The following is a 10021-nucleotide window of genomic DNA, read 5'->3' as shown; positions in this document are numbered from 1 at the left end:
GAAAACTTCTGCTTTTCTTTTCCTAATTGTTCATGTATCTGAAAATTTTACAGAAATTTCGATATTGCAGTAGTCCATGTTAACAAAATGCAACGTCAGAAGACAAATCATAGATTAGATTTGTGATTCATGAACCTCACAAGTCACAATCAATCACAATCCAAAAAGAAAAATCTAAATTCTCTTAGCCTCATAGGATAAGTGAAGCAACTGGGTTGCGTGCCCATAGTTTCTTTCTTTTCTTTTTTTCTGTTTTTGAGGTAATGGTTGTGAGACAACACATCAGAGGTGAAGATGATCCAATGATCTTTCTAACTGGGATAGCTATATTATGAGAGCAAGCTAGTCCCACCTGTACACCCAAAAAAGTAAAGTGCTTTCAAGTGATAGGATAAAGATTCCTGGTTCTTGCTTAGCTTTTGGCCCCAAAACTATGCAATGGGTCCGTGTAGCTGAGTTGCAGAAACTGATGACAGATTCCTAATGGCTCGTACAGGGTTTGTAAGGAATAAGTAAAGGTAAAAGGAGTTGTAAAAAGGGGCAAAATCCCACACTCGATGAACTGAGTCTTCCCAAAATCGTAGGTACAGATTCTCATAAGCTACAACTACCAAAAGAGAAAGAAAGCCAGAAACAGAGACATCACTGAACTGGAATCCTGCTCTCTGAAACTCAGACCTAATCATCCCCCACCCATATAGAATTAGAGCAAACATACCTACGAAATGTTGGTGAACGGGTGAAGTTCACTTCTTGGCTTTCAAGCGTTCTCCTCTTCAGCTCTCTCTCTCTTTCTTTCTCGTTGGGAAGGGGAGTGAGCTTAAACAAAACTGTAGACGATAAGGATATATATAGAGCCATAGAGGGAAGGGGAGTGAGTTTTGGCAGAACTATAGAAGATAGAGACAAGGAATTTGACGTGTACGGTTGACACGTTCCAAGATTTGACTGGTTGGTGCCACGTTCGAAGTTAATCCAATTAGGGAAAAAGAACTCCGGGAGCGTGGTCTACGCGAATTCCCATTCTCCAAAAATAAAAAGATAACTCTGCCTCTTGTTTTAAGGAGAGAGAGAGAGAGAGACATATGAAACCGCTGGCATAAGCCACACATTCGGGCAGAAAACTGCTTTCCAGTTGGTTAACATCTTCTTACTTTTAACGCTCGGTTGCTCATTATGGCCTACCCCTAAGGAAGGCAGTAATCATCAAGGATGCGGTGGTCATTTCATACACCTTTGTGTGTAGATGCATGACACACCATAATGCGTGATTGGATGGTATTTTTTCTCTCGAAAAGAGAAGTTAAAGGAAAATGTTCTCCGTCTAAAGCTTGGCAAAGCATGTCCCACACAAGGAGTTTTTCAGTTGCTAGATCATGAGAGATGAAAATAGCAATCTAGGGGTGTCAATGGGTCGGTTGGGCGCCTGCCTAACAAAACCTAAACCCGACCGACCCACCGCAGCAAGAAACCCTCATTTTCCCGAAGTTGCCTCCTGGAGGTTGAAAATAGTCTTAAAAGAGAATTAAGCAAGGAGAAAGGGGTTTGGTTCATTAGGAGTGTGAATCTCTCCATCCCTGAAACTAAAAAAATAAAATTCTGTATCTACAAAAGAAGCTTATCAGATAATCCATCAATGGCCCATCGATAAAGACAAGATGGAATAAAAATCCACAACGAAAGACCAACAATGTAGAAGAATAAACTGACACAAGGCAATCAATAAACTGATGAGATTTGACAGATTTAAGATTTTAGAGATAGATCCATCCAGTGAAGGGCAAATTTTAAGATTCGCAGGTCTCATCTCTGGTTGTAGAGCTCAGATTGAGACGGAGGTGACACTTTCAGCTTTGGACTTGTTGAGCGCCTGTGGAAACTACCTCCGTTGTGGGATTCCGCCATGGCTGCCTCGCCTCTCTCTCTGGCCGGGGGAGTTTATCGGATCGCCAGGAGCGGTAACTATTGGGGAACAAAAAAAAAAAATAATAGGGTAGGGTTTGCTGAATGCGGCAGAGAATATTTTGATGAATTAGGAAAAGATGAGAAAGAGGTGTGAGTGTGTGAGATAGAGAGCCTCTGCAACCCTATGCTTCTCATCGGTGTTAGTTGATGAGAATCATCCCTATAAATGGGTATAACTTATATAGGGTCGGTCAGGCCCACCACGGCACCCCCCGGTCGCAAAATCTCAACCACCCGCCCTTCGGGGCGGAAAGTACCTTTATCCCCTCACATTCCCCCAACGGCCCAATGTAAAGTAGTTTTGTTTTTATGACATCCCCTGCTTCACCAATCACCACTAATGAACTACTTTTGTGAGCTTATCAATAAAAAAAGGGGATAATTTCTTAGGTCTGGTTGATAAAAACAAAAATTACACGATAAGTAGTTTTTAAAACAAATTAGGCCTGGTTGATAAAACAAAAATTACAAGATAAGTAGTTTTCAAATTTGTTTTAAATTCACAACTTTTCATTTTGAAAAGATTTCATGAATCCCCAAAGTTGGTTAGTACTCATACCACACCACCCAAGAATAAAATAAACTAAAAGCAAACTTTCAAATTGCCCTAAAAATTTGTTTTAAACCACAATGGATAAAATAAGAGGGAATGGGGTGCAACTTTCTCTACCTGTTTTTTTATTATTATTATTGTTGCTTCTCTCATTCCTTTGTTTTTTGTTTTGACCAAATTTCCTTCCACCTACGGTGAATGGGATCCCATTCACCATGGGGTGGGAGAGGGCAAGAATAGGTATCGCGAAGGGTAATTTTCAAACATACAAAAACACTTGGAGGGGTTTGTGAATCCTAGGACGGTGGGCGAACCATCATCTTTTTTGTCTTTTGTTAATACGTTTCTATTGTTTTCTATTCCAACAATTAAGGTGACTCAATGTATAGCTTTGTTTTCAATTGTTTTTTTTGGAAGGGGTAATAGGAGTTTTGATTTCTACTCCTATAATTAAGGTACACTTTCATCCTATGTCACGGTTCTTAAAACAGTTAAATGAGGTTGGGCCAATTTTAAAAATCTGCTTTTATTTTATTTTACTTTGGGGATTAAATCTTTTTAAAATAAAAATAATGGATGTAAAAAAAATTGGTAAAATTACACCTCAAGTGCCTAATCTTTGAAAATTGATGTTTGGGATAACTTTTAAGGGAGTTGGCTCCTATCCTGCAGTGGCGGGAGCTAGAGTGTCCACCCCAGCAAAACCACCCAAAAATTGGGGGTGGGGTGGTCATTTCACATGCGGGGCCCAGGTGAGACCCACCTGTGAAATGACCACCCTACCCCTGTTTTTGCTTTGGTTTTGCTCGGCTGGACGCTCCAGCTCCCGCCACTGCAGGACAGGAGCCTTTTGCCCTCCTAAGTTACTTCTACTCTAAAATGATGTAAATTTTCAAATTTATCCCTCTTAACCACAACATCACCTCCATCTCCCCAACTATTGCTGCCCCTAACCCCACCCCGTGCTACCCTTGCCCTGTCAACCCACCCCCTCCTCTACCCAGTCTCACATTTGTCTCTCTAAAATTCTATATTCTAAATTCTAACCAAGAAAAAAAAAACTGAAAATGGCGCAAAGAGATGGGCCACCCTGGATCCGGCTCCTCTCCAAGGAGCTCAGCACTCAGGGCACGCCCAGGGGCATCCAAGGGTGGGGCTGTATTGCACACATTTTGGTGGACGCTTAGAGATATGTGCGACACAGCCCAATGACTAAATTCTCCCTGGACGTGCTGGGCTCCTTGGAGACGAGCTCAATTCGGACCACCCCACTCTGATTTTAATAAAGAAAAGAGTAACTTACTCCCCCCTCCCCTCGACTATGCTCTAATGACAAACCCCTCCCCTAGGTATTGAGTAATAACTCTCCCCTCGATTATGCTCTAATGACAAACCCCTCCCCTAAGCATTGAGTAATAACTCTCCCCTCCCCTGCATTAACAAGATTCTATCAACCGTACCCATTCCGTTAAAAATGACTGTTAAATTATGGGAAAAGACTATGTTACCCGTTCAAAGTTTGTCTTAAAATATTCTAACTTCTTTCTCCTTGCTCTATCGTCTCCAACCTTCAGCCAAGAGAGAGTGATGATGAGGAGCTGAAACAGCCCATGTTCCTTCTTCTTGAATATCCCATGCCCTTCCTCCTTCCTCCAAATCTTAAATATCATAAACCCACCAACCCCAATCAAGATCACAACCGAAGCAACCAACAGAGCTAGACCTCACCTTCCCCAAATCGTTTCCCCAAAACCTACAAACCCAAAACGAAATACTTCCAAAATTAAATAAAAAAAGAAGAGATAAAGTGAACAAATTCGGATGGAATTAGCTACCTCTTAGAGAACTTGTGTCGTGAGGCTATTTCCATGTTCTTTGATGGATTCAAAGAAGAATCATCCCACTCAACTTCAAGCATTTGCGCACCATAAGCCGCTTCAAACGAATCAAACCCCATTGTTGAAATCATCCACAATAGCTGAAAACCCTCTATCAGATAGAGGCAAAGTGTCCAGAATGTAAAGGAAAAACTCATGTAAGGGAAGCAGAGACATTAACCAAAAAATAAAACCACATTCATAAACAGAGTACTGCCCCAGTCTGGCTGTTGAAAACATGAAGAAGAGCACCCAAACCCGGCAGTCCACTAGACAGATGGGTTCTGAGACAATCTCAAATAGACTCAAAATCCCATCTGTTCGATTGCACAGCAGCAACTCAGATCCCAGTGGAGATGAAGGAACCAGAGGGAGAAATGACAAAAAAATTTGCAATTTTTTGAGATTCAAAAGGAGGGACTCATGGCTTTAACCTCTATCAATATAGGTATCCCAAGTCAAAACATGCAAGAGGTTATTGAATCCAAATTCCTCTTCACCGAATTGGGTTTGAAACCCTTAGAAGGAAAGAAATTACCTAAAAATAGGAGGAATGAGCAGTGATTGTGGTTCTGAGAAGGGTTCAATGAGGATATGGGAGAAATCCTGAATCGCAAATCCCAAAGCCTCTGAGTTTTGAATCTCTTATGCTCTCACTGTTTCGTTCTCTTTCTTCTTCAAATGAAGAAGAAACCTGCTATCTGAAAACCCTTTTTGTTTTTTGGGCAAAGTCTGAACACCTTTCTTGCTTTTGAAAACCAGAGAAACCGATCTCAAACCCCTTTGTATCCATCTCTCTTTCTTTCTCTCCCTCCCTCTCTCTGTGTTTTTTGGAAGAAAACTGAACAAAGACGATGGAAGAAGAATCGAGAAATGGGGAAGAAGATGATGGTGCTATGAGCCTGTCCTCTCACTTAGGGGTATTATTGTAATATCACAAATATAAGGGTAGTTTGGAGTGTATTATTGTAATATCACAAATATAAGGGTAGTTTGGGGTTTAAATAAATATATTTAGGATGATGTCATCACTTAACAGTCGTTTTTAACAGAATGGGTACGATTGATAGAATCTTGTTAATGCAGGGGAGGGGAGAGTTATTATTCAATACCTAGGGGAGGGGTTTGTCATTAGAGCATAATCGAGGGGAGGGGAGAGTAATTTACTCTAAAGACAATTAAGTGGTGAAAGCGAGGCAAACTCTTAAAGCCCTTTAATTAAATGACAATCTTCTATTTAAACCCATAAAACCGTAAAAAACCCCAAACCCCTACAGTCAATAAACCAATACCCATCTCCCAAGATTTCCAAGCAGAAAACCCCTTTTGACTGTTAAACCACCAGAACCCGACCACCATCCCACAGGCAGACAAGTCAAAAACTAATCACTCCCAAACACACAAACCAATGATCTCTTCCCCACTTGAAAGTGAATTTATCACCGACTCTTCTTTTACTATCACCACCACCTGCCATGCCCTTAACTCTCTGCTCCTAACTGTCCTTTGTCCCACTCATCAGTCATCCCTGGCTTTTAACTTGAATTTTTAACATCATAAGTTAAAAATAAAATAAGATAAGATAAAAGAATTACCAGTTGCAGAAGTAGCAGAGCCAACAACAAAGACATCACATGCAAAACAGCTTCAGATCTTTATAATGATATGGACTGGGCAAGGGGCAAGGGGCAAGGGCGGGGGCATGGTGGGGGTGGGGGCAGGGGAAGGCAGCGCGGGATGGGGTTGCAGGAGTGGAGAGGCTTGAGGCAATGGTGACGGTCGCAGTAATTAGGGGGGGGGGGGGTGTGGAGGTGGTGGTGTGGTTGAGAGGAATAAATTTAAAAATTTACATCATTTTAGAATAAGAGTAACTTCAAAGGTATCCCAAACGTCAAATTTCAAAGATTAAGCACCTAAAATGATCTTTTCATACTAAGAATTTTTTCCAAAAACGAAACTAGTTTCGCCTTCCTCGAAAGGAAGGAAATAGGAGAAGAGACACAAAGAAGGGTGCTAATGGGGATAGCTCTCCACGACTTAAGGCTTGACTTCCTAGCAGAGGTGCCACCACCACTACCACCAATAGCAGCACCAATACCTCCGCCGCCTAGTTCCGACAATCTCAACCATCTCTTCCGTTCTCCTCCTCCTTGCTCTCCTTTCATTTCTCGATGTTGCTCCGATTTATCCAGCAAAGAGAGCAGAGTTTGGATTTGTTCGATTCAAGCTTTGGAATGTTGAAGCGTGTTAGTGGGGAAAACAATAACAGTGTATGAGCAGTTGATTTAGAGCCTGAGATCTTCCTAAGTTTGAATCTCCCTCCCATTTCTGGAGAGAGAAGATCTGTTAGAAGCCACAGCTCCAAATCATTGGATAAAACTCATGTCTTCAATTGTACCATAATGAAAAGTCAGATGGAATTTTCTACCTGAATTTTTGAAAATTAGATTCCTTACATGGTAAGGAAAAATAGATTGGAGAAGAGGAAGATTCCAAGTCTTGCTTACTAACAAGTCAGAGAGAGAAGTAAAAGAGGGAAGCAGAGTGCATACCATTCTCAGGTCTAATATAAATCACAAACCATTTTACCAAGGATCATTCCATATATTAACCGCCACTCTAGTCCCAATTTTCTAGTATACAAGTTACCTTAAAACTAAGAATAACGTGAGTAAAAAACTATTCCAAAACCAAGAGCCAGAAATTTGAGCTGAAAAAAATCCTTGTTGGGAAAATATTTGGCATGTAAAACTTGGCCCCATGGACCTGAGGGACGTCACCTAAGATTAATTAGGAGACTTTCATTATGAATAGTTTTGATCTAAACCCCATACCTCCTTGAGATTTGGGTCTGCAACATTCCTCTATGGAATGCGGTATAAGAGCAAAGAGTTGAAGAAATCTCGTCAAGTGAGAGGGAACTTCAAGACGGAGAAAGGTGTTGTGCCTGGACGGTAACTTGTATCTGAAAGAGGTTCATCGTAAGTAAGTGATGAGGCCAGGAATGAAAAAACACATGACAATTTTACGGACAACTAACAGATGCCAAAAGAATAACACAATTTCTTCTTGTTGTTACCTTCACCGTGCCAGAATTTGAGATTAATAACGTCTAATTTTAGACAAATATTTTTTGGGAATAAAAAGCAAGACATTAAACACATAGGCATAACACTCAAAATAGACATAAGAAGAGTTGATCAATCGTTTGGGATAACGGGAGATTTTCCAATTATCAAGTTTAGATTGGACCCTAGTCACCACAAAAGATGAGAGACAATCCTTCATGCCAAGCTGATTATAAATCTATTAGGTGCTAGATTGATAAGCCAAAAGCTCCAGAGTTGATGGAATACATCAAATCAATCTCTTTAATCTATTCCATACTAGGCTGGTCCATCGTAGCCAACTTGTGACTTGGGCACATACCATGTTTCAGTTGTTGTCCTCATGGTTCACTTTAGGTAACAAACATAGGTAGAGCTAGACGCTCACTCTTTAGGGATTTGTCGCGGGGGGTTTTTCTGCGACTTTCACTCTATTCTGGAAGTCTTTTTCTTGATGTGGCGTCTGACTCTGATACCAAATGTTAAATACTTAATCGATACGTAAAAAATTTATGAACTGATGGAACGCGTCAAATCAAACCATTTAATAATCAATTTCATACTAGGTTGGCCCAATTTAGTACCCATATACTAGAGTGGGCCCATTCGGTCATGTTTGGTTGAAGGCTTTGGATGAGTCGGATTCTGATTTTGGATCGGATTCTTTGGTTCATGTGGATTCGTAGTTGAGAACAAAAGCTGTTTACTTATCCTAAGTCTGATGGAATCCTTCTGAATCCATCTGTAAAGCTATTTGATTACCCTGAGAAAGGGAGTTGCAGAACTAGGAGAAGAAGAGAGAAGAAAGGGAGATTGTTTCTTTGAACAGTTGGATCGGCGTTGGACAATAAATCTTGGACCCAGATGATTGTTTCTCGTTCACCTCCTCCTGTTGTTGTTGCTGCTGCTGCCGTCGATGGTTCACGACAAAGGATTCGTCTCTCAACGCTCTGTAACCGTGCAGATGCAACTTCTTCCACTGCAGTCTCCTCTGTTCTTATTGCAGCAAAGGCATCGCTACTGTAACCCATCAGCTCCACCGCCATATTAACAGAAAATCATCTACAAGAAGACCCTTCTCTCGCTCTCGAAACAAGTTCAAGAAAGTTAGTTTATATCTATTCTCCCCTTCTGGAATTGAATCAACGCCATCACCACCTCTGCTTCTGGTATGACTATTGAAGCATCTCAACTTACCCAGTTGGGATCTTCAGGATTTTGAGGTTAGGACCAAAATCAACCTAAGCCAGAGCTGATTAATCTCAAATTCTCATGAATTCATTCAATTATCAGATCATACTTCCTAACCCTAACTCAATTCCTGAACCCAGATTCGATCATGGCCCACAAACAACCTGTTTTCGTAGTACCTTACTCTTGAGCCTTGAACCTTAATTCAATGGTGGCTCTTGTGATTAAAGAGAAGTAGAGAACACAATTGAGTTGCAGGTAGGTTCTTGGAGAAAACCCTTTTACCATGTTGTCTACCTCTAACCTCTGAAACCAGAAAACAATGATTGGGACTACAGCCATGGTGGTGGAGGCGGTGGTGGTGGGGGTGACCGCAGCGGTGGCGGTGGTGGTGGTGACTGCAGCCATGTGATGGAGGTGGCGACAACGAAGATGGAGGGGGAGGGGGAGTAGTAGAAGGAGGAGGAGGAGAAGGAGAAGAAGGAGAAGATGAACTCCTGATTTTGGACTCGCGTGGATTCATTTCAGGGGTGAATTCTAGTGATTCTAAAATTACACATAAAAATAGATTCCTGTGGATTCTTGGAATCTAACATAGAACCGTGTTCCGAGAAACCAAATACGAAAAAAATTACACAATCCAGATTCCGTCGAATCCGACTCCTCAGAAACCATGAACCAAACACAACCTAGGCATATAACAGAATCGGACCTCTGAAGCTTGGACAGTAGCCTGTACGAGTATTTTTTTCTGTATGAGAATATAGATACCAATACCAAATGCCATTCTTATTCTAAAATCAGGAATTCATTCTAGACGGTCATGTTCCAATTGGCATCATTCTGAGAATGGGAATGCATGCCAAAGATGGCCTTATTTCCATCAGTTGTGGGGCCATCACGGCAGGGGGGGCATAGGAGTTCGCCGCCGTAAAACTCTGCGAATTCCTGAATCCGAAAGGTAGATTTAACCTACATCCATTCTCTCTCTCTCTCTCAAAAGCGTTTAGAGTTGGGAAAGGAGATAAATTTCGTTTTGGATCTGTAGAATTCAATACTGCTGGTCTTCTTTTCCTCACTATTGTAACCTCTGAATTTTTAACAGAACCCAGCTACCATGAATGATCATGAAACGAAGATTCTATTTTAATTATTTACTTGCTTTTATTGGGCTGTTTAATATGTTGTATAATGGGTCTTTATGAATTTGTTGTGAGACTAAAATGGTTAATGTAGGGTATGAAACCGTTTTGAGAATTACTGGAACGATTTTTGTGCATAATTTCTTGTTCTTGTTGGAACCAGAACACCTAAGCTCAGGGTTTATA

Source organism: Telopea speciosissima, chromosome 9 (assembly GCF_018873765.1).
Source record: "Telopea speciosissima isolate NSW1024214 ecotype Mountain lineage chromosome 9, Tspe_v1, whole genome shotgun sequence".
In the NCBI taxonomy this organism is placed as follows: Eukaryota; Viridiplantae; Streptophyta; class Magnoliopsida; order Proteales; family Proteaceae; genus Telopea; species Telopea speciosissima.
This window is presented reverse-complemented; position numbering follows the sequence as displayed.